This window comes from Arvicanthis niloticus, unplaced genomic scaffold (assembly GCF_011762505.2).
Source record: "Arvicanthis niloticus isolate mArvNil1 unplaced genomic scaffold, mArvNil1.pat.X pat_scaffold_625_arrow_ctg1, whole genome shotgun sequence".
Classification (NCBI taxonomy): Eukaryota; Metazoa; Chordata; class Mammalia; order Rodentia; family Muridae; genus Arvicanthis; species Arvicanthis niloticus.
Genome location: NW_023046241.1, coordinates 43,249 through 64,453, shown reverse-complemented (window position 1 = coordinate 64,453; position 21,205 = coordinate 43,249). Strand labels below are relative to the sequence as shown.

Genomic DNA, 21,205 nt, shown 5'->3' with positions numbered 1-21,205 from the left:
CAATCAATGGTGTGACATCATTCAGATGAGAGCATTCATAGTGCCTCTGTTTCTAGTCATAAACAAATGAGAGAAAACATATCCATGTAATGGTCCACAACACAGAGAAATGAATTACTAATGTATGTAATAATGTGGATGAATCAGTGAAAGAGGCTAGTCAAATGGTAATACATACTAAGTGAAGCCACTTATGAAAAAACTCTAAAAGGTAAGTAAGATCCAGCATGCACAGAGTGGGAAGCTGTATACTCAGTGGTGACTAAGTTGACGTGTATTTCCAAGAGGCATGAGGAAATTAGCATCTGACAAAAATATTTGCTCTCTTGACTTGATGTTGCCTATCAGTAGCTGTAGTTGCAGTTTAGTGGTAGAGCACTTGCCTGGCATCTGCAAGGCCCAGGTTCAATTCCTTACACAACCACACCAAAAGGAAAAAAAGAGTGTATGTTTGTAAACTTAAAATACATGCCGTCTTTTCTTAGGTCAGTTATAAGCCAACCAAATAAGAAAGAGCAGGTTTTATGAAAAGAAAATTGTAATCTGCCTCTTAGAAATCAAGAGAAGCTACGGTCCACCTCCCAAGCCTTGCTATTACGAAGTAATGTCATAATGGCCATAATGTGGGACAATTTGCATAAGTTATATGTTGCGTGGACACCAACCCATCTCGTAGTTGTGTTTGGGAACCGGTCTAGCTAGTGCATCTTGACATTCAGGACAGGACGTAAGACCACACACATATGCCTCCATGCTCACAGACCATTGAATACACAACCCATTCTAAGCAAAACCACGCTCAGCACTGTTGCATTCTGTTATCCTATGACTTTTGACTTTATTTACAATTTTGGTTGGAACCTAGTTAATCTTATCTTTAAAGAAAATTATATGCTTTTACACCATGAGCTCTTTGAGTTGGTCTTTACATTAACTCTTCAACCAATTCCACATGCTACAAGCATTTAGAAAGTTTGGGAATGCACTATTTCTGAACTCTGATATTTTATGAACAGAGAGCCCAAAACTGGTACAAACTGTTGTTAAGCTAGTGTTGGAAATGGGGTGAACTTACAGTAGCAACACTGGGGTCCAGGGCCACTACTCTAAGCTAACTCAAACAAGAATACATACAATGTTTCTTAAGTCACAGTGAAAACTATGTAATAATAATATAGATAACAACAGTCTCAATAGATAACTCAGTCTCTTATTGGGTAACTTGAGACATCTTTGCTTTACCTGAAAAGAAAACAAAACCTATAGGACTGAGGTTCCTAAGTAAGAAACAGAGGACCACAGCTCTCATACACACTCATTTGTGGTGGCCTTGTATCTGATGTGTCTATCAGACTTCATGTGGTTTTGAGAGGAGCTGACCAATTCTGAGCAGATCAGGCTTCTTCAGCAGAAATAGAAGAATGTGTGAAATCAACTTTTTCAAAGACAGTTGGCCTCCTTCTATCGCAATATCATATCTCGATATGATATTGGGATATCATATGATGGTGCAGTATAGAGTAAAGCATAACAGAAATGAAGCTAAAGAAATTTTTAAAAAAGTTAGAATAAAGGAAAATAAGCAACCTATGATAGAAACAAATAAGAACCAAGGTGAACCAAACAAAACTCTAAGGTCAAGAGTGCTGAGGATGAGCGGTAATGGTCTGCTCCCAGGGAAGAGAACATCAACTGCTACCCAATACCATTGGTCAGTCATAGATATACGTACATACATATACATATACACATACACATACACATATACATACATACATATATATACATATACACATATACACTTACACATATACACATACTTATATATGAATACATATACATATATATGCTATAACATTACACAGACTGAACAAGTTGTATTTATGTATTTAGGAATATACACACATACGCATACAGAGAGATATAGAAATATAGCTATATCTGTGTATATAACGACAATTTTTAAAAAGAGGACAGTAACTTAAAAGAAAACAAGATGAGGGGATTCATGAAAGGGCTTGGCAAGAGTAAAGAGAAGAATGATGCTCGATATTATAATATCAAAAAATACTTCAAAAAGCATGCAAACCAGGTATGGTAGAACATGTAATCTCAGCACTGGGGAAAGACTGAAGTTTGGAGCTAACCTGGACTTTATCTCAAGCTCATGAGCAGCCATAGCTATACGGCAAGATCCTGTGTCCTACAACAATGAAGCAACCGATCCAGGTACAAGTAGATTCCATAGAGTCAGGAGCATGAGTGTCAAGGAAAGAGACTCAAGTACAAGGGAGCTCATCCTGAGTAGTTTTTCAAATGAAAGCAATGGCAGGTAAAATAAAGACCTTTCTCTCTCTGCCACAGACAGTCAGCTTTCTTATCCTGTGATGAGCTCTTTTTGTTACTGAATGGGAGTCTCTGAAACAGGGCAAAGGTACATGGCTTGACCAAGATCACAGGATAAATCTGTAAGCTATCACTCTTACAAATATGTTGAGTTATAAAGCAATGGTTTTTGCAGATGCTTTCAAGTCCCTAATCCATCAACTTTATGCAAATCAAATAAAGACCTAGTCAGGTGACATTAATAGAGTTGTGTGATCAGAGGTTGGAGACCCCAGAGAGGCCTGAAGAAGCATTTGCTTCCTGCTGAAATAGCAAATATGGAGGGAGGCCTATGAGTTAGTGGCCTATGATAGCAGAGGGTCACAATCCTGCAAACACAAGGAATAGGATTCTGCAATGATCTGTGAGTGAGAAAAGGAAGTCAGCCCCAGAGGAGTGGACCTCTTTCTGCCAAGATTCTCAGTAGAGAACCCAGCTAAACTACACCGGGACCCTGACCTACAGCCAAGGTGAGATAGTCACTCATGTTTCTTTAAACCATGAGTGCCACCATTTGTTATGTAACAATAGAAAATGTAAGTGCTGTCTTTACATGTAAAATGTGTTTATTTCTCCTGGTTTCATTCAGATTAATCTATTTATGACATCATGTGGGCCCTCTCAGAATCCTCTTGCTTAACAAGAAAAACTACACATTTGTGATTTGGTTTCCCTATTATATGAGTCAAAGTACTGTAGCTATTTCTCCAACTTCTGATTCTGATCCATATGCCACTTGGATTCTGCTTATACCTTGATAATGTTTATCATTCTAAAGATTGTAGTATCTACCAAGCATTATAAATACTGAAAAAAAATTTCATACCTCTTTGTTCAGATGTCTACAGCCCAAACTATCACAAACATTATAGATTCAAAGATCATTCAACGAGGAAGATAAAATGTCTCTATAGCAGCCAGTATCCTATATCCACTGTCCAACAAGTGATATCAAACATGATATCTCAACAGGATTCTTGCCTGGAGAGAGGAGTTTGTTCTTTGTGTTATAAGTCATTTAGCTGTGTCCTTGGGCTCTACATGATGGTAGCATAACTTTCCCCAATTATGATAACCAAAACCATTCCACACATTGCTAAATGTTTCCTGAGAAGCAAAGCATCCCAAGTTAAGAACCATTATTACAAACCCATGAATTCCGTGGTAAACCCTGTGGCTATGTGGAATCAATATGTATGGCAACAAAACCTGGTTTTCAAATTGGGTGTCCCCAGAAAGGAAGCCATCAGCAATGTGAAATAACTGAGCAATTTAAATGACAATATTCTGAACAGAGACCTTCTAGAAGTGGGAACAAGAACAAAACTTCAAAGGCTTTATAATGATAAAAAGTAAAACATCACATTAAAAGATTAGCATCAGACTGGGGATAAATCACTTAACCTTGCAAGCAGGAGGACAGGAGTTCAAATCCCTAAAACTCACCTAAAATTTTGGCAAGTGTGTCAGCCCCTTGTAATCTCAGCACTCAGAAGCAGGGGTGGGGATGCCTGGGGTAAACTGGTTAGCTAGATTAACTAGAATTGGTGATCTCTATAGTCAGAGAGAACCCCTACCTCAATAAAGTAGACCAATAGAAAAGAACATCTGAAAAGGAGGCCAATTTTGGACCGTCACGTGTGCACACACACAGGTATGCTTATGGACATGAAAACATGTATTCACACATGTAAACTATATATACATACATAAGAAAAACAAATAGTATATATCAATGCTGATTAGATGGTGAAATATAATAAAATATTCTGGGTAGATAAGTGTCTTAGTTAGGGTTTTACTGCTGTGAACAGACACCATGACTAAGGCAACTCTTATAAAGGACAACATTTAATTGAGGTTCAGAGGGTCAGTGCATTATCATCAAGGCGGGAACATGGCAGCATCCAGGCAGGCATGGTGCAGGAGGAGCTGAGAGTTCTACATCTTCATCTGAAGACTGATAGTGGAAGTCTGACTTCCAGGCAGCTAGGATGAGGGTCTTAAAGCCACACCCACAGTGACACACCTACTCAAGCAAGGCCACACATACTAATAGTGCTACTCCCACAGTGACACACCTACTTCAACAAGGCCACAAATTCTAATAGCGCCATTCCCTGGGCCAAGAATATATAAGCCTTGACAATGAGGTTGTGTGTAATATGCAATTGAAGTTAAAACATGTGACTACCTGAAAATTTGAAATTATACATGTGGTTCTTAGAATTGACAGAACCTTACATGTGAAAAGTATTCATAGCTCTCTTTTAAAGCAATGGTATTTAAAGAATGCCCACCATGTATGCCTGGGACTATGTGCTTTTGACCATATTTAGATGAGGGAAATCAGTTCATCTTAGCTGACATCATTTGTTTTACAGACAGAAAGGTATATGAGCCTGGGTAAAGCATGTGTTTAGCATAAACAAGACTTTGGGCTCAATCACTCACTCCATTAAAATAAAAAAAATAAAAAAATAAAAAAATAAAAAAAAAGACAGTAAGTCAAGAAAAAATAGAACTCAAAGACAAGTCCCTAGGGCTATTCTTCCAACTGCAAGGCCAGGACTAATTAAATACAACCCATTGCCCCCGTCCCCAGATAGTTTTTAGTCAACTACCATGCATGTCTTCAGAATCATAGTATGTTTTCTCTGTTATAATTATGACAGAGATATAAATCAAATTCCAAAGCAAACAATTTCCAGACACCTTCAGATAATAAAGGCAGCAGTTGTTTGAAGAAGAAACAAAAACAAGATGGGAGACTCCCAAGGCTCTCCTTTGTATAATAATTTAATTAATGGCATGTTGAAAAGAGAAAAGCATTTTCCTTCATGTTTTCCACCACTTTTGATTCTTTTCATGAAAACTTATGCAATCCGTTACGGTTGTTAGGGTTGGTGCAGGTTCCCTAATATTTTATGCATGCTTGATTTGCATATGTGTCTTGAGTGTCTCGTGGACACTAAACTAAGATCAACTGAGTTAATTTGCTTTCTTAACTCTGGTTTAATTGTTTCATGCCCACTAAAGTTAAGATCAACTGAGTTAATTTGGAGCTTAACTCGGAAAATTAGAATCCTGATTACCAGGTCTTCCTTCAAGCGTTACGTCATCATGATTGTTTGACTAAGTAGCTGTCAACAAAGTTGTGTTTACTCCTGTACCCCTATTTTATAGCTCCTTTGGTATGGGAATGTACTCTGTACACTATCAAAAAAGAAGCATAAGCACCGGGTAGCCACCATCCTTTCTGTCTGACGTCCTGCCTGCAAGGAAAACAATGACCATTGCTTATAAGCAATGATGGCACAAAGCTTGTGGGGCAACCAACCAATATCTGATTTGGTTTAAAGCCCACACTACAAGATGGAACCCATACTTGAACACTGCTTAGGTGACCAATAACCGGAGACTAGATAGCCCAGGGTCTTAGAATAAAGCAAAATACTGCTTGTCTAAAAACAAACAACAACAGCAATAACAAGTGTAGTGATGAAATTTCTCATAATGACATTCTGCTGTACTCGTAGATCAGTGCCTTGCTCAGCCATCATCAGAGAAGCTTCCTCCTGCAGCAGAGGGGAACAAATACAGAGACCCACAGACAGATGTTATACAGCGAATGAGAGACTTTGAAACACTGGGCCCTAATGGGATGTCTCCATCAAATCCACCCCCATTCCCAGAGACCACAGAATCCCACAAAAGAGGAGGTAAAAAAGAATGTATGAACCAGAGGAGACAGAAGATCACACACACACACACACACACACACACACACACACACACACACACCAGCCTCTCTAAATTAATGGTGGAAGCTCAATATTCATAGACAGTGAAGCAGCAAGAACAGGAGTTACCCAGATCTCCCTCAGGTCTTCTGCTCAGATAGCATAGCCTCCAGGTTAGTATTTTTATGGGATTCCTGAATGTGCCAAAGAATAGGTCACAGATTCTTGTGCCTTCTCTTTGGCTCTCTCTTTTTTTTTTTTTTTTTCTGTTTGTCTTGTTCAATTCTGATGTGACAGGTTTTTGTTTTATCTTATTATAATTTATTTTGTTATATTTTATTATTATCCCTTAGAAGCCCTTTTTTTTTCCCAAATAGGAGACAGGAAGAGAATGGATTTATATGGGAGGGGAAGTAGAGAGGTACTGGGAAGAGTAGAGGAAGGGGAAACCATAATCTGGATGCATTATGTGAAAATCTATTTACAATAAAGGGAAGAAAATGTGTCTACACTTCCTCACTTAAAATGTTCAGCATGATGAAAGAAAGAGAGAAAGAGAGAGGGGGAAAGAAGGAAGGAAGGAAGGAAGGAAGGAAGGAAGGAAGGAAGGAAGGAAGGAAGGAAGGAAGGAAGGAAGGAAGACCAACAACAACAAAAAATCTATAAATAATAAAATGAGTGGGTTATTTTAGAGAAGCCACAGTCACATTAAATAATAGTACTCTACAGTGTGGCATTGTCTCATTCCTTCAAAACCCAGAGCATCTGAGAAATGCAGAGTGCTCCCAGATGATGAGGAAGGTACCCAGAGAGAAGACACATGCTGCTAGGATTGCAGAACTCACTGTCAAGGACAGCTCCTGGAAGAGGAAGAGGAAGAGGAAGAGGAAGAGGAAGGGGAAGGGGAAGGGGAAGGGGAAGGGGAAGGGGAAGGGGAAGGGGAAGGGGAAGGGGAAGGGGAAGGGGAAGGGGAAGGAAGTTCAGAAGTCTCCGTGTGATTGGGTTTGAAAAGAAGCTTGGCTTCACCAACCTAAAGTGTGTCACCTGAGCCAGGAGCAGGATTACCAACGGGAGTCTGTGTTCACTCATTCTCACCAGACACACACACACACACACACACACACACACACACACACACATTTGTTCTCTCATTCTACAAAGCCATGGGTCAGAGACTTTGCCTGAAGTTCCTGGGAGAAGGGAGAAGCAGCATTGGCAGCTGCTGGCATCAAGCAATACCAGGTAATTACTACACTAAAGAAGTATCTTTCAACTTAAACTTGAGTACCTACAAAGGAGAATGCTAAGTCACTTACCAAGGCGGCAAAGTGCAAATGTGTCTGAATGTCCCTTCACACTGAAGCAAATACTCCATTGAACCCTTTGTAACAGAATCATTATCTTGAGACTCATCAATTTGTTATTTTGATAGCTAAGCAATTCCAAGCGTTCTCTTGAAGATGGTTAATTAGTCATCACAATTTCCTGTATGATCCTAATACAAGACTCATTGGTCTAAAGATATCTGGAGGAACTGGTTTCTTTTAAACCTGTTTCTTACTTTTAATGTCTATTGGGTGAATTGTTAATTCACAAATTTGTTTTTTGACACCATACAGTTATTGAAACTCCCAAACACCTATGAGGTGTGCCTTGCTGACGTCAGGTGAATGCCGGTGACCCACAAATGTGATTATTCTTCATATCCCACATGTGTGAGAATATTCAGGGGAAATAACACTCCTTTCGTAGTTAGATAGGGTGTTAGCTAAAAGGAAACCTTTTCTAGCCAAGAAATCATCTGACAAAACAAACCAGAGTCTTGCTATTCAGCAGACAGCTCAGCTTTTGAAAAGCCTAGCGAGGTTTTCTTTCACATAGCTACTGGTTCTGACCCCTCCTTATTTTCAACAGCCACCAAATCATTTTAAATTCCATAAATGTTCAAAGAAGCAACTGGACCCCAAATTAGAAACACTACTGGTCTCATCTCTCTAGGAAGCATTTACGGGAAGCCAGACTTTCCAGTTGTGGAGGTTGTAATTGACAGTCAGTCATAAGCAGTGAAAAGGTGGCAAGCTCCAGGACATCAAGGTAGGATTAGATCTTTGGGTATCATGCATCTAAGAAGTGGGGTCTTGTGCAAAATCTGACTTAACGCCAATAAAATTAACCCTGGAATGCAGTGCTCAAGGCTCTTCCAGGCTAAAATTCCATTTATTTCAAATTGTGCTATTTCCAATTTCTTTTAGTAATAAAATGCATGAATAGCATGCCCCCCCCCCAAGGCTATAAATAGTCAACAATGCTGTGCTGCTTTTATCAGAAGCAGGGAGAGAAGGGAGGGACGGGGTCTCTGTGATGGCATACTCTCTAGCCCGAGGCAAGCCTCCACAATAACTCACTAATCATTAATAATTCCTTTGCCCATTTAGTTTCAATGAATACATCAATCAACTATTTACTCTAGCACAAGACATGGGAAATTGTTTGAAGTCAAAATTCTTTGGGGGCATCAAAAGTATGTAAATTACCTGTCTTCTGTTTGAACTCTGAATAAGGGCGGGAAAGAAGGAAGAGAAGAAAAGATAAGCCAGAGAACCTTTTGGTAAACTGCTTCCCTGCCCTTGTACATACACAGTCACACCTTTAGGCTGCTCCAGTACTGTGATTAAGATCAAGCCCAGGCACAGTTACTGACTTCTGAGTTGAGAACCCAGCAGGCTGTGTGTGAGTAGAGTGAATTCAGTGTTTACACTTTATCCTTATTTTTCTTTCCTTAAGCCATTCAACAGTTCAGGCATACATTTTTTTAGTTCAGGAAGACAAAGACGGTGAATGTGGGCAACTGTCTTGACTGTCCCCAACAACTAAATAAACAAGCTCAAAAGCATTAGCAAATCAAAAGAGCTCTTGATGCTCTGGCAGGTGACTCAAGCTCAGTTCCCAGTAGCCACATCAAGAACTCACAAACCCCTGTATCTCCAGGCCCAGGGATGTTGACTTTTCCTTATGGCCTCCTCTGGTACCTCCGTTCACATGCACAAACCCCACACAAACACATACACACACACACACACACACACATACACACACACACACATAAACAATAAAAAATAAAGTAAATCTCTTACATAATTTTAAAAGCACAAATAAGAGAGCTACAGGATGGCTTAGCTTGGAGAAACACTGCAAAGCCTGGTTATGTGAGTTCAATCCTGAGAGCCTACAGTAGAAGGAGAGAATTGACTTCCCAAGGTGGTTGCCATGGGACCCACACTCACACACACAGAATAATTAATAATAATAACAATAATAATAATAATAATAATAATAATAATAAATAAATAAATAAAATTGTTTAAGGCAAGAAGATGTGAAGTCACTTAGCCTCCCAATCTCACCACCAATGCTTTTAAAGTAAAAGTTACTGGAAAGAAGATAAAAGCAAAGTAAAGTGTTAATAGAGCAAGCAGACACAGCACCCTCCAGTACTAACTACTTCAACACTGAACCATCTGACCTTTCAAAACCAACAAGCATGGTGATTGGGCGAGAGATTCTTTCTTCTCCAAAGTGCAGAAATAGCATCTTTGGACTCTAAGGCAAAGTTGGTTTTGCTTTCTCATCTTGGTGGCTTCAGCAGGCTTCTAGACAGAATAACTCTGCAAACCCTAAGGCCACTAAGTAGTGTAAACAACTCTGATAGGTGTCAACGCTTTATTTTTCTTCTCCCTAGGCAGGTTCCAAACTACTCATATAGATTCCTAATAACTACAAAATTTAATTTATGACCAAAGAATTCCAGAAAACCCTACCTGTTTCTCTGTCCCAGGCAACAATTCCCTTTCGAAATTCTATCTCTCTCCCCACTGTGGTTCCTATGGTGACCACTAGGTCTTGATTTCATCATGGCCCAAGGCTTTTGGTTGCATTCAACAGAAGCTGAAGTAACTCAGGTTCCCACTGGTCTAAGAATCTAGTGCCAGACAAGAAGTCTCACTGAAAATAATATTTCCAATTCTATCATCCTAGGAATAAAAACCAGTACGATTTACAAGGGAAATAATTTACATATCTTTAAATGGGAGGGATAACATCATTCTCCAAAGAGTAAAAAAGTAGGTATGTGTTTCTAGTGTCTTTTATTTATGTTGTATCCAAAACTCTATAAATTTTAATGTCAACCATACATAATTACAGATGTCAGATCTTAGAATTCTGCATTCCATTATGAGGCTGGAAGATACCTTAATAAGTATATAATCATGCAAAGAAAATTTTTAAGGAAGTAAATGGTCATTTGTGGAAAAGAATATGCGTTAAGGAAGTGTCCATGATATCTGTATGTGGCATTGGCAGAGACAGACATTAAGGAAAAAACTTTTATTCTCAATTCCAACACATAGACCATTAAAAATTAATAGGTAAAGTGTTATCAAAAAAACAGATGCTCTGTTGTAGAGACCTTGCAGCAAAATAATACCAGCTGGCTTTCTCTGGGAGCAGGACTTCAGCAGCTCACAGAGTCATTGCTACACACACCTAAGCTGAAGCATTTTATTGGACCTGGCTTCGTGCTTGAGTAACAGTCCAGTGATGGTGATGGGGGGATGAGGAGGGAGGGTACCAATGATAGCTAGAAAATATGGATGGTGTACCTGTAAATTGTGTTCCTTTTAATTTGAAGTTCAATCTCTCTTTCTTTGTCTCTTCCTTCCTCCCTTCCTTCCCCCCTCCTCCTCCTCCTCCTCCTCCTCTTCTTCCTCCTCTTCCTCCTCCTCCTCCTCTTCTTCCTCCTCTTCCTCCTCCTTCTTCTTCTTCTTCTTATTCTTATTGTTATTCTTCTTCTTATTCTTCTTTTTCTCTCTCTCTCTCTCTCTCTCTCTCTGTCTCTCTCTCTCTCTCTTTTTTTCCTAAGTTGTCAGATGCCCCAACAGTTCCTTCCCTCACGTCTTACCCTGAGTAAAGCAGTGATAAGAGTCAGTTGTGTCTTTGTGTCTTAGAGCTCAAAGAATGGGTGTTTAAATGTTTAAGAGGGGCATATATCCTTAAAAATAAATTCAACAAAGGCCAGACCAATGGAATTGAAAATGATACTAAAATGATTCAAATGCCATCTGCAAATGTAATTTTAAAAAGAAATTAAGAGAGCAAAAGAAGAGAGAAAGATAAGGAGATGACACCAACTAATGATACCTTAGTCATGCCTACCACAGTATACTTTGCCAAATATGGTGGTTCTCAAACTGGGGTCCCTGGACCAGCAATGTCAGCACCAATTGGGCCTTCCTTGGAAATGTGAGCTCTACCTCATACCCATTTAATAACAATAAAAACCAAGTCTGAATGCTACCAACCCTACAGGCTATGAATTATCCTAACAGCTAAATCTGAAGAATGGGTAACCTGCCTTAGTTCTCCACATCAAGTTATAGTTGAGACCACTGGGTCACGTCAATAATTACAATTCAACAGGGCTTGCTCACCAGATCTTGGGTGCCATTATAGATTTCTAAAGATGCTCTTAGTGACAACCACCCCTCTCAGCGTCTTGGAATAGGTCCTGTGAAAAGCTTTCTATGACAAATACTTCATTTGGGGATGCTCAGCCTCTTGGAGTCTGTTTGCTCATCAGGAAACAGTGACATTGAGTCTCTAGAAGGTTCGTTGCCAGGATCTGATGTTACACATAAAGCATGGTCTGCAGGGATGATAGCCTAACGTAGGGAAGGAAGCAAATGAATGAATAATTGTCAGAAGTCTCTAACATAACCAATACTGATTAAAAACACTCAAATTTTAGAAATCTCTGGCCCTTGTTGGAATTCAATACCTACTGAGTTGCCTACCTTCAAACAAGAAACCTACTCAGGTGAAATCAGCCGGAAGGCCCTTTCTTTCTGTGGTTCAATAAAAACAAAGCACTTTTTTCTCAAGCAAACAAAACAGCATGGTACTTAAAAGCACAAACTCTGGTTCCAAACCGTATCAGTTCAGGCACTGACTCTTCTTTCCACGGTCTAGCCTTGACTTAACCATATGAACTACCAGCAGTAAATTGAGGATTGTAATAGTTTATTGCATCATAGGGGTGTGAGATGTTCAAATTAATTCATACATGTGAAGGACTAAAAGAAAAGTTATGAAGACTGATACATCTAAATTAATTAAAGTATCATTGATATCAATTTAGTGCACTAATTATGATACATTTGAAATCAAACAAATTTGAAGTTTTACCTTAGTATTTAAACACAAATACGGATTCGTGTAGTGTTTAATCATTAACAAAAGTAGATTTCTCATTTTTAATGCATTAGGCTTAAGGGAAAATTTTTTAAGGGAGGTGCTTTTACCTCGATTGTGAGCTTTTTCACACAATGTTTCTGGTCAAAAGAATCAGGACAATATTGCAAAGCATACTTTCAGGTGCTCAAGAGAGATAGGGTCCCTTTAGCAGAGCAGTTCTCAACTTACCGGTTATGACCCATCTCAGGATTGAACAAACCTTTCAGTGGTTTCCTAAGAGCACTGGAAATAAGATATTTATATTATAATTTAGAACAGTATCAAAAGTAAAGTTATATGGTAGCAACAAAATAGTTTTATGGTTAAGGGGCCACCACAACATGAGGAACAGTATTAAAGGGTTGCAGCATTAGGAAGGTTGAAAACCACTGCTTTAGCAAGTCAAAATAAGGTCTAAAATCACTATATGGCTTGGGATACAGCCCCACCCTGCACATGAAGACACTGGGTTTTATCCCTAGCACTGGAAAAAGAAATCTCTCTAAATGCTCAACAAACCATTCTGACTGATTGGGTTTTATTTACATTTTCGTTATATTTACATAATATCTATGAGAGAATTACAGGAGTAACATATCTGAAAGCAAAAGTACTCTGAGAGCAAGCTGACATGAACGGAAAACCATTTTTAAGAAGGGTATATAGCCAGGTGGTAGAGGCACACGCCTTTAATTCCATCACTAGAGAGGCAAAGGCAGATGGATTTCTGAGTTTGAAACCAGCCTGATCTATAGAGCAAGTTCCAGGACAGCCAAAGCTACACAGAGAACCCTTTCTCAAAAACAAAACAATAAAAATAAACAAAGAAAAAGAGAAGGGGAGAAGAAAATAGGAAATAGAAGAGAGATATAAAAAGAGGCTGTCAAGATGGCCCAGAGGGGAACGGTGCTTGCTGCCAAGGCTGACAATCTGAGTTCAGCCCACAGGACCTACACTGCACTTTGACCTTCACTAGGATACCATGTCACACGTATAACCATAAACATACACACATTTAATTTTCATTTTTAAAGGAAGATATAGTAGAGAAGGTGGCCATGGATGAGTTTACTTTGATGAAAACATTGAAAGCAGTCATAAACAACACAGGACAAGTTAAGCTCATTTTGGTGTAGAAAGCCTTGCATCCCTTCAGAATCCGTGTATTGCAAAGTCAACCTGTATGGTTATTTCAACATTCAATCCACCAAAAGAAGACAACAACCTCTTCATCTTATCTGTGATAAAATATCTAATAGCCTTTTAAAAGCCACAGTCCTTTGTGCTTGCTTCTCAGACCAAGAGAGTCTTCCTCTACCTGCTCTCAAATGCACCCCCTCACCCCATCGCACCACCTCCACCCCACTCTTACCCCCTTCACCCCCACCCCCACTCCTCCACCCCATCTCAGCACCTATTGCATTCCACTTCTTTTTGCAAAGGCCACAGAGGAAGAAGATGTAAACAAAGCCTTCCTCTCATCTTTTGTTGGGAAAATTGCAGCCATATCATTCCCTAATGTCAGGTCTTAAAATAGGTAAATTATGGCCTTTGTCACACACAGCTCAGGTTCTTTAAGATGTGCTCATAAACACTAGACATTCCAGAAGCATCCTACCCTAAACTCAAAAATTCAAGTTTACATTTTGAAAGGACAATATTTTCTAGGTGTATTTTTTTTCCAAGTGGAAAGATATTTTGAGATTTTGTATGTACTGGTAATGATAAAGAGTCAAGGCACAAAGAGGGCTAGCAGAAGTGTACAACGACCCTAAGCTGATACCAGCAAATTCTCCGACCAAGTCATATAATCAGTTGCTACTTTAGGTTAAGCTCCATGAAACTGGAGTTATCAGGATCTGGAGAAATATCTCAAATTTTCAGAGCACTCCCTCCTCTTGAAGAAGACAAGAGTTCAGGTTCCAGAACACACACGGTGGCATAAAACCCTCTGTAGCTCCAGTTCCACATCATCTGTCACTCTCTTCTGCTATCCAAGAGCACTGTACTCATGTGGTGCATGTACGCACGCAGGCAAACACTTATACACATAAAAATCAGTAAAGGTAAAGAGAAAAGTGTTAGCAGTTTTATGATTCAATCTTGTTACTTCCTTACTTTATTTGTTAGACAAAAATGCCTGACACAGTTTATTGGAGGAATGCTTTTCTTTGAGAAAATGGTTTCAGGGATTGTCTATAGTGGCTTCTCTGCATATCCTTGGACAGAAGGTCATGGTGGCTGAACATGTCAAGGAGATGGTTTTTTACTTCACAGTAGCCAGGAAGCATGAAAAATCCTGACTCCCAAATGGATTGCATTATATCCCACTAGCTTAACTTCCAAATACTGTCTCCTCCTCCTCCTCCTCCTCTTCCTCCTCCTCCTCCTCCTCCTCCTCCTCCTCCTCCTCCTCCTCCTCCTCCTCCTCCTCTTCTTCTTCCTCCTCCTCCTCCTCTTCCTCCTCCTCCTCTCCTCCTCCTCCTTTTCTTCCTCCTCCTTTCTCCTTTTCCTCCTCCTCCTCCTCCTCTTTCTCCTTTTCCTCCTCCTCCTCTCCTCCTTGTCTTCCTCCTCTTTTGCCCCCTCCCCCACCCATGAATCCACCATTATCTGCCCCAAAGCAACTATTAAACAGGTTTTAAATTGTTACAAAATTTGGTTTATAAGAGAAGGAAGTAAATACAGGCTTTCCAGGGCTATACAAATCAAGTCATTTAAGTCCTCAAAACTCTCCATTCTACATAGCTATGCCAAAGAGAAAAATTATATTGCTGCAAGTTCCAGCAAGCTTGTATATGTAATGGTATCACTCAAGCATAGACCTGCAGAGATCCGTCCTCCCTCAGCTGAGGTCAAGAATGATTGGTGGCTGTTCAAATGTTTATGCAACTCGAATACTCTGCCACTTTCTTTCAGAGCTGCTTTTCCAAGCCATCCTACTACACATTTACTAACATAAACCAGAGATAGTTATATGTTATCTCAATTAAATGTTTCCTTATCAGTAATCCAAGGGCCACACCTGCAGTTACTATATGTGAGGACCATGTGGCTGGAGGTGAATGCTGTGGTGTCCTGACTCATTCAGCATCTCAGTGACGTTAGGCAAGTTGCTTAAATTTCTCTGCCTCGGTTTCCCCATCTATATACAAGAAGAACAACAGTACTTATTTCGCATGGATCCTGTGGAGCCTGTGCAGCTTAAGCTAAATGCACAAGCTTGTAAGTACTTACAACAATGACTGGCCTACTACTACCCGGTATTTGTTAAATCCCCTACAGGAACAGATCAGGAGACAGAGTCCCAACATGGGAAACTGGAGCAGCTTTAACAAACATTAAGAAAGAGTTCACGCTTTCTATAAGAAAAGGGCTGTAGAAGTAGAGAAACCACAGGCCACACTGACTCAAAGCCTCAGAGAGGCAGAGGTGCAGGATGAGAGGGGAAAAAAAGGGAAATCTAAAGAGTGTTAACTCCACTTCCAACATGGAGCATGGAGACAAACGAGCTATGTCCCTTGCATTGACAAATGAGAAGCCAGAATTGGACACAAGCCAATTCCCAAGCCATTCTCACTCTTCATGCTGTGCTCGAGTGACCCTGAGTTCTCATAGACCACCTGAGAGGACAAGGTTCCCATCTCATTGCATGCTGTTCTGTGTGTGCCTGTGTGTGCATGTGTGTGTGCGTATGTGTGTGTGTGTGCATATGCATGTGCATGCATGCGTGTGTGCACGTGTATGTGTGTGAACCTTATGGGTATACATGTTTTGAGGGATGAACACAAGTTTGGGAGTGCATATCTGCATAGGAGTGGCACATAAATGTGAAGGCTGGAACACAGTCTCAGGTATTGCACTTTGAACACTGTTCACACAGATTCCTATTTGGCCTGTAGCTGGCAAAAATGGGCTATGCTGGCTGACTAGCCAGCCTAGAAATCCCATCTGTTACCACCTCTCCAGAGCTGGGATTACAAGTCTATGCCACCATGCCTGACTTTCTTATTTGATTTCCTTGTTTCATCCTTTGCTGTGATAAAACACCATGGTAACCTAAAGCAAGTTGGGGAGGAAAGAGTTGATTTGACTCACACGTACACCGTGGCCCACCACTGAAAGAAGCTGGTCAAGAACTCAAGAAGGAACTTGAAGCAGAAACCACAGAGGAACTGGTACTTGCTGGCTCATTCTCCAGCTCATACTTTTGAATGCTGCTGTTACGGTGAGATGGGCCTTCTACGTCAACTGATGATAACCAGTCCCTCACAAATGTATCAACAGACCAACTAGATCTAGACAATTTCTCAACTGAGGTTTCTCCTCTCTGATGACTGCATGCTCTGTCCAGTTGACAATGAAGCCCCACTAGAACACATGGATCCTGGTGAATAGAATCAGGTCCTCATGCTCGAAAGGCAAGAAAGCATTTCACCAACTCAAAATCTTGACATCACATGGAACCTGATTGGCTAGGAGTTGTGGTCAGTAATTCCTATGTAGGGAATCTGATGGGGTCTGACCCAATGTTTCCCAAGGAGGTTCACTTTCAGTCCTATGTCTGGGGTCTGATTAGGTGCTGCTCTCATGGCCTCCAAACTCCAAAATGAAAACATCACGTAGTAAACCAGGTAAGTGTTTCAAATCTTTTCAGTGGGACAGAACCCTGACTGAAAACCCTTGTCCAGAGGGTCACTTTATCCTACAGCCACACTCATTCCCTCCAAAAAGCTTGAAACCGGGCTGAGAAGATGGCATCTTTGAAGATCTAGAGTACACAGAGGGACCAGCTACACTATGCTGTTTTTTACATAGGCCAGGCTGCAACCAGACAGAACCTTACTAGCCTTGGGGGCTTTGGTGCCTCTGCCTCCTGCATGGACTCTGCCTTCTAGTGTCTGGTCACTGCAGGAACCATAGCAGGTGTCTGCTGAGGGGTTCAAGCCAGCCTCTTTCTGGAACCACTCTGATCATCCAAGGGGACACCCAAGCATTTTCTAGGACTTTATTTTCCGTGGGGGACTAAGCTGTAGTACTGAGGAAAGTAGATAGGGGCCATGGGGGTAGTGGGGAGCCAATGTAGGGAGCAAGAGAGTAGGGCACAGGCACAGGTACTGTGAACAGGAAAAGGGAAAAATGGGGTGCAGGAACTTGAACAGGGAGGGGTTGGGAAGAGTATACAGAGGGAGGAAAGAGGAAGGAGGGACAAATCACACTAAAGATGTGTTTAAAAGCCATAGGGAAACACATTGTATTAGCTTATGTAACAGTGTGTGTGCGGATGTGTGTGTGCGGATGTGTGTGTGCGAGTGTGTGTGTGTGTGTGTGTGTGCTTGTGTATACTTTAAATGTAATTACACCATACAAGATGAAAATGCTCACCTTAAGTACCATGGACATCTAGCAAAAAAAAATTCCAGCTCCAACCTTTGGGGAATCTTCCTTTCAAGTTGTTGGTCATGAGGGTTCAAAATAGTCCCAAAACAATGTTGACTGCTGCCATTCCTCTTGGCTGCCTCCCAGGATTTGAAGGCAAGACCATATTGCTGAAGACACCACACAGTTCAGATACAGGACTTGGAGGAAGGGAGCTGGAACTAAGCTGGTAGCCTCCTTCCTGAGGACTAGCTCTCATTGTATCAGAAGGTGTTATGCAAACTGCCAAGGGAGAAAAACAGTCAATAGTCTAACCCATATGAACCACAACGATGGCGAGATATTCCCAAAGGTGCAATAGTGGTACTTTCATCTTGAGGGTAACTAACAGTTGTCTAATTAAATTTAATGTCCTCTTAATAGGTGGATACTCGTGTCTGGTACTCTAAACCTAGCCTAGTACCTGTGGCTGGAGAGGTCTTAGACCTTAGAGAATTTATTCCTGTTCTTTTTCTAAACCAATATAGATTCTAATTTTGACTCTTTAGAAACTGTCTTGTTTCATTAGACAAGGGCAATGTTTCATCCATGAAGAGCAAGCTATAGATACCACAGTGAGATTTGGCTTTAGATATAATTTGACTTCGGTTCATTCCAGATTCAAATTTTGTAGTAACTTAAAGGTGAGTGAGTGAATTTCCTGTTGTCTCAGACACCACACCTTCTAGTAATCTCTGCCACAAAACTTAGTTTAAGTCTCACGTAGCACATTCTTAAAGCAGTCCTCTGACAAGTATATATATTCAGCCTTCAATAGCCAAGCTAGAGAGATAAGGCAGGGCAAGAAGTTTGGTCAGCGGATAGAATTTATGGAGAGAAGTAAGTTGTGAAATGTGACACACTACTAGTTATAATGTCCTGTCCTGTTATAATGAAAATTGCTGAGAAAGTAGATTTTCTTATCACAAATAGACATATGAGGCAAATCGCATATGATTTAGCTACAGATGCAAATGTATCATAGTTACGTGTTTGTAAACATGCTCTATACTTGTGCTACACAGCTTTCCCTTATTGTGACAAAGTACCTGAGGTGGTAAACTTATAAAGACAAAAGGTTTGTTTGGGCTCACGGTTTGAAAGGTCCTGGTCCATACGCCATTGTATTCATTGCTTCCAGAACATTGACAAAGGAATATGTGTCTGTGATAAGGAGTGCATGGCAAAACAAAGCAGTCTACCCCACTGGCAGCAGTCACCTCAAGAGGAGAAAAAAGAAGGAAGCTTGGATCCAGAGCACTCCCACAGGAACCAAATGTCTTCCATTAAGTCCTGTTTCTTAAAGGTTCTACCAGTTCCACCTTCCAGTACTACTGCAGGCTGGGGACCATGGCTGCCATCCATAGTCCTTTAGGGGAAACTCCAGGTCCAGATTACAGTAATATCAAAAGTATATGCAGTGTTAATTTGTCAATGAAAACTAATTTTGAAACAAGCTTTTGTAAAGAGGCAAGTTGGCATTTTATCAAGTGAGCCTATGACTGGGGTGTTTCTACACTGGCATTTGCAAAGCACAAGGCACACGACTTGCTTTTGGAAACACATGTCTAAACTGCTCCTTCGATATTCTCTTTCCATTGTTCACAGGCATCCAGCCTCTGCATCTGGCTCACGTGTATCTGAACAATGAGTTTGCCCAGTGACTTTGTTGCAGCGTGGGGAGCGTCAGGTTTCTTGAGCAATTACCCAGAATTAAACTTCTCATGGGCCTCAATAACTAGGGGATTGATTTGTTTCCAATTTCACAATTTAGGAAAATGGCACTTCCATAAATTATTTACCTTTGATCCCTCTAACAATCAGACTAATGGTTTGAGCAGAGTCCTCTTAGGGCACGGAAATAAGCAAGTTTTAAAAACAGGTGACTAGAAATAATTATTTTAACTATTGGCCTATTTTATTTAAGCTCCACTACTCACAGAGTAATTTTTAAATTCAATCATTTGGTCTACTGATTATCTACTGTGTTCAACAGTATACCAGGTTCCTTGGGTGGTAGATGGAGATGCAGGGAAGGTAATGTGGTAAGAGAAAGACTGCGTTCTCTACCTTCTACTTCACTACTGTCTGCTTCTAGAATTCCCCTACATTCCCAAGCATCCAAAGAAGAGAGCAATACACACAGGGCGGTACTGTAAAAAAATGTGTGAGCATCCTGAGGAGCTATGGAGCCAAGAACTAAAGAATAGAGTAGACTCTTTTTTTCGAACTTCATACCAGTCTTGGAAAGTAGAATGTAGGCTGGAGAGATGGCTCAGCAGTTAAGAGCACTGGCTGCTTTTCTAGAGGACCCAGGTGCAAAGCTCAGTACCCACATGGAAGCTCCCAACTGCCCGTGATGCCAATCCCAGAGAATCAGATGCCCTTTTCTGGTTCCACAACCAAAGTGTGTGTGTGTGTGTGTGTGTGTGTGTGTGTGTGTGTGTGTATACATAAATACATATATATGTTTATAAAAATTACTACACACAGATAGGAACATACAAAGAAACACAGAAATGTACTCTCATCCAGACACAGACAAACATACACACATTCTCATTCTCTCTCTCTCTCTCTCTCTCTCTCTCTCTCTCTCTCTCTCTCTCTCTCTCACACACACACACACACACACACAGAGAGAGAGAGACAGAGAGAGAGACAGACACACACATCCTCTTTCTCTCTCACATACACACAGACACAGACATGCACACAGACACACACATACTATATACAGACACACACACACATACACACACACACACACACACACACACACACTGTGATAATACTGAAGCCTCTCTGTTATAAAACTTACCATCTGAATCAACCTCCAGAAGCACTGGCCTCCTTCAGGAAGAGCAGCTGGAACCAAGGCCACATAGCTCACTCCACTGAAGCACAAATGCAACTCTACCTGAGGGTTACAGGGTGCATATGTTAGAGTGGTGTGGAAGAGAGAAGATGTCACTGGTTGACTAAGCCAGGATGCTCCTGAAAGGCTATGATGCCCACTCTGGTCTGTACTACCATCAGATACTCAAAAACTGCAAGGTTTGCTGGACAAGCAAGCAAGATTTTATAGATGTGTGAGTGGCAGTCAGCAAGTTGTTACAGGCAGCGACCCAGGGTTTTCTATTCCTCCAGGTCATTCTGTTTCAGGCAGGAAGTGAAGTCCCACTTGGCAAATAGGCAGCACAGGCAGTGCTTTATGTAAATCGCTAAATAAATCACTAAATCAATATCTAATAATTGGTCTTTTCTACCTTACTCTACTTCCATAGCTGTTCATTTAAAAACTGAGGGAGAAAAACCTATTACAGGACAATATGCAAATCATTAATTGCAGTAGCTAGATAAAACTAGTC

At 40.6% G+C, this 21,205-nt stretch overlaps 1 long non-coding RNA gene across 1 annotated transcript; it reads right to left on the bottom strand.

The window, feature by feature from the left end:
* Positions 1-11,037: 11,037 nt before the first annotated feature.
* LOC143433840 (uncharacterized) lies at positions 11,038-20,890 on the bottom strand. Its single transcript, XR_013070360.1, has 3 exons — positions 20,656-20,890; positions 17,802-18,077; positions 11,038-11,848 (listed from the first exon to the last, which is right to left on the bottom strand). It is a non-coding gene; the product is annotated as an uncharacterized LOC143433840 (long non-coding RNA).
* Between the last annotated feature and the right edge of the window lie 315 nt (positions 20,891-21,205).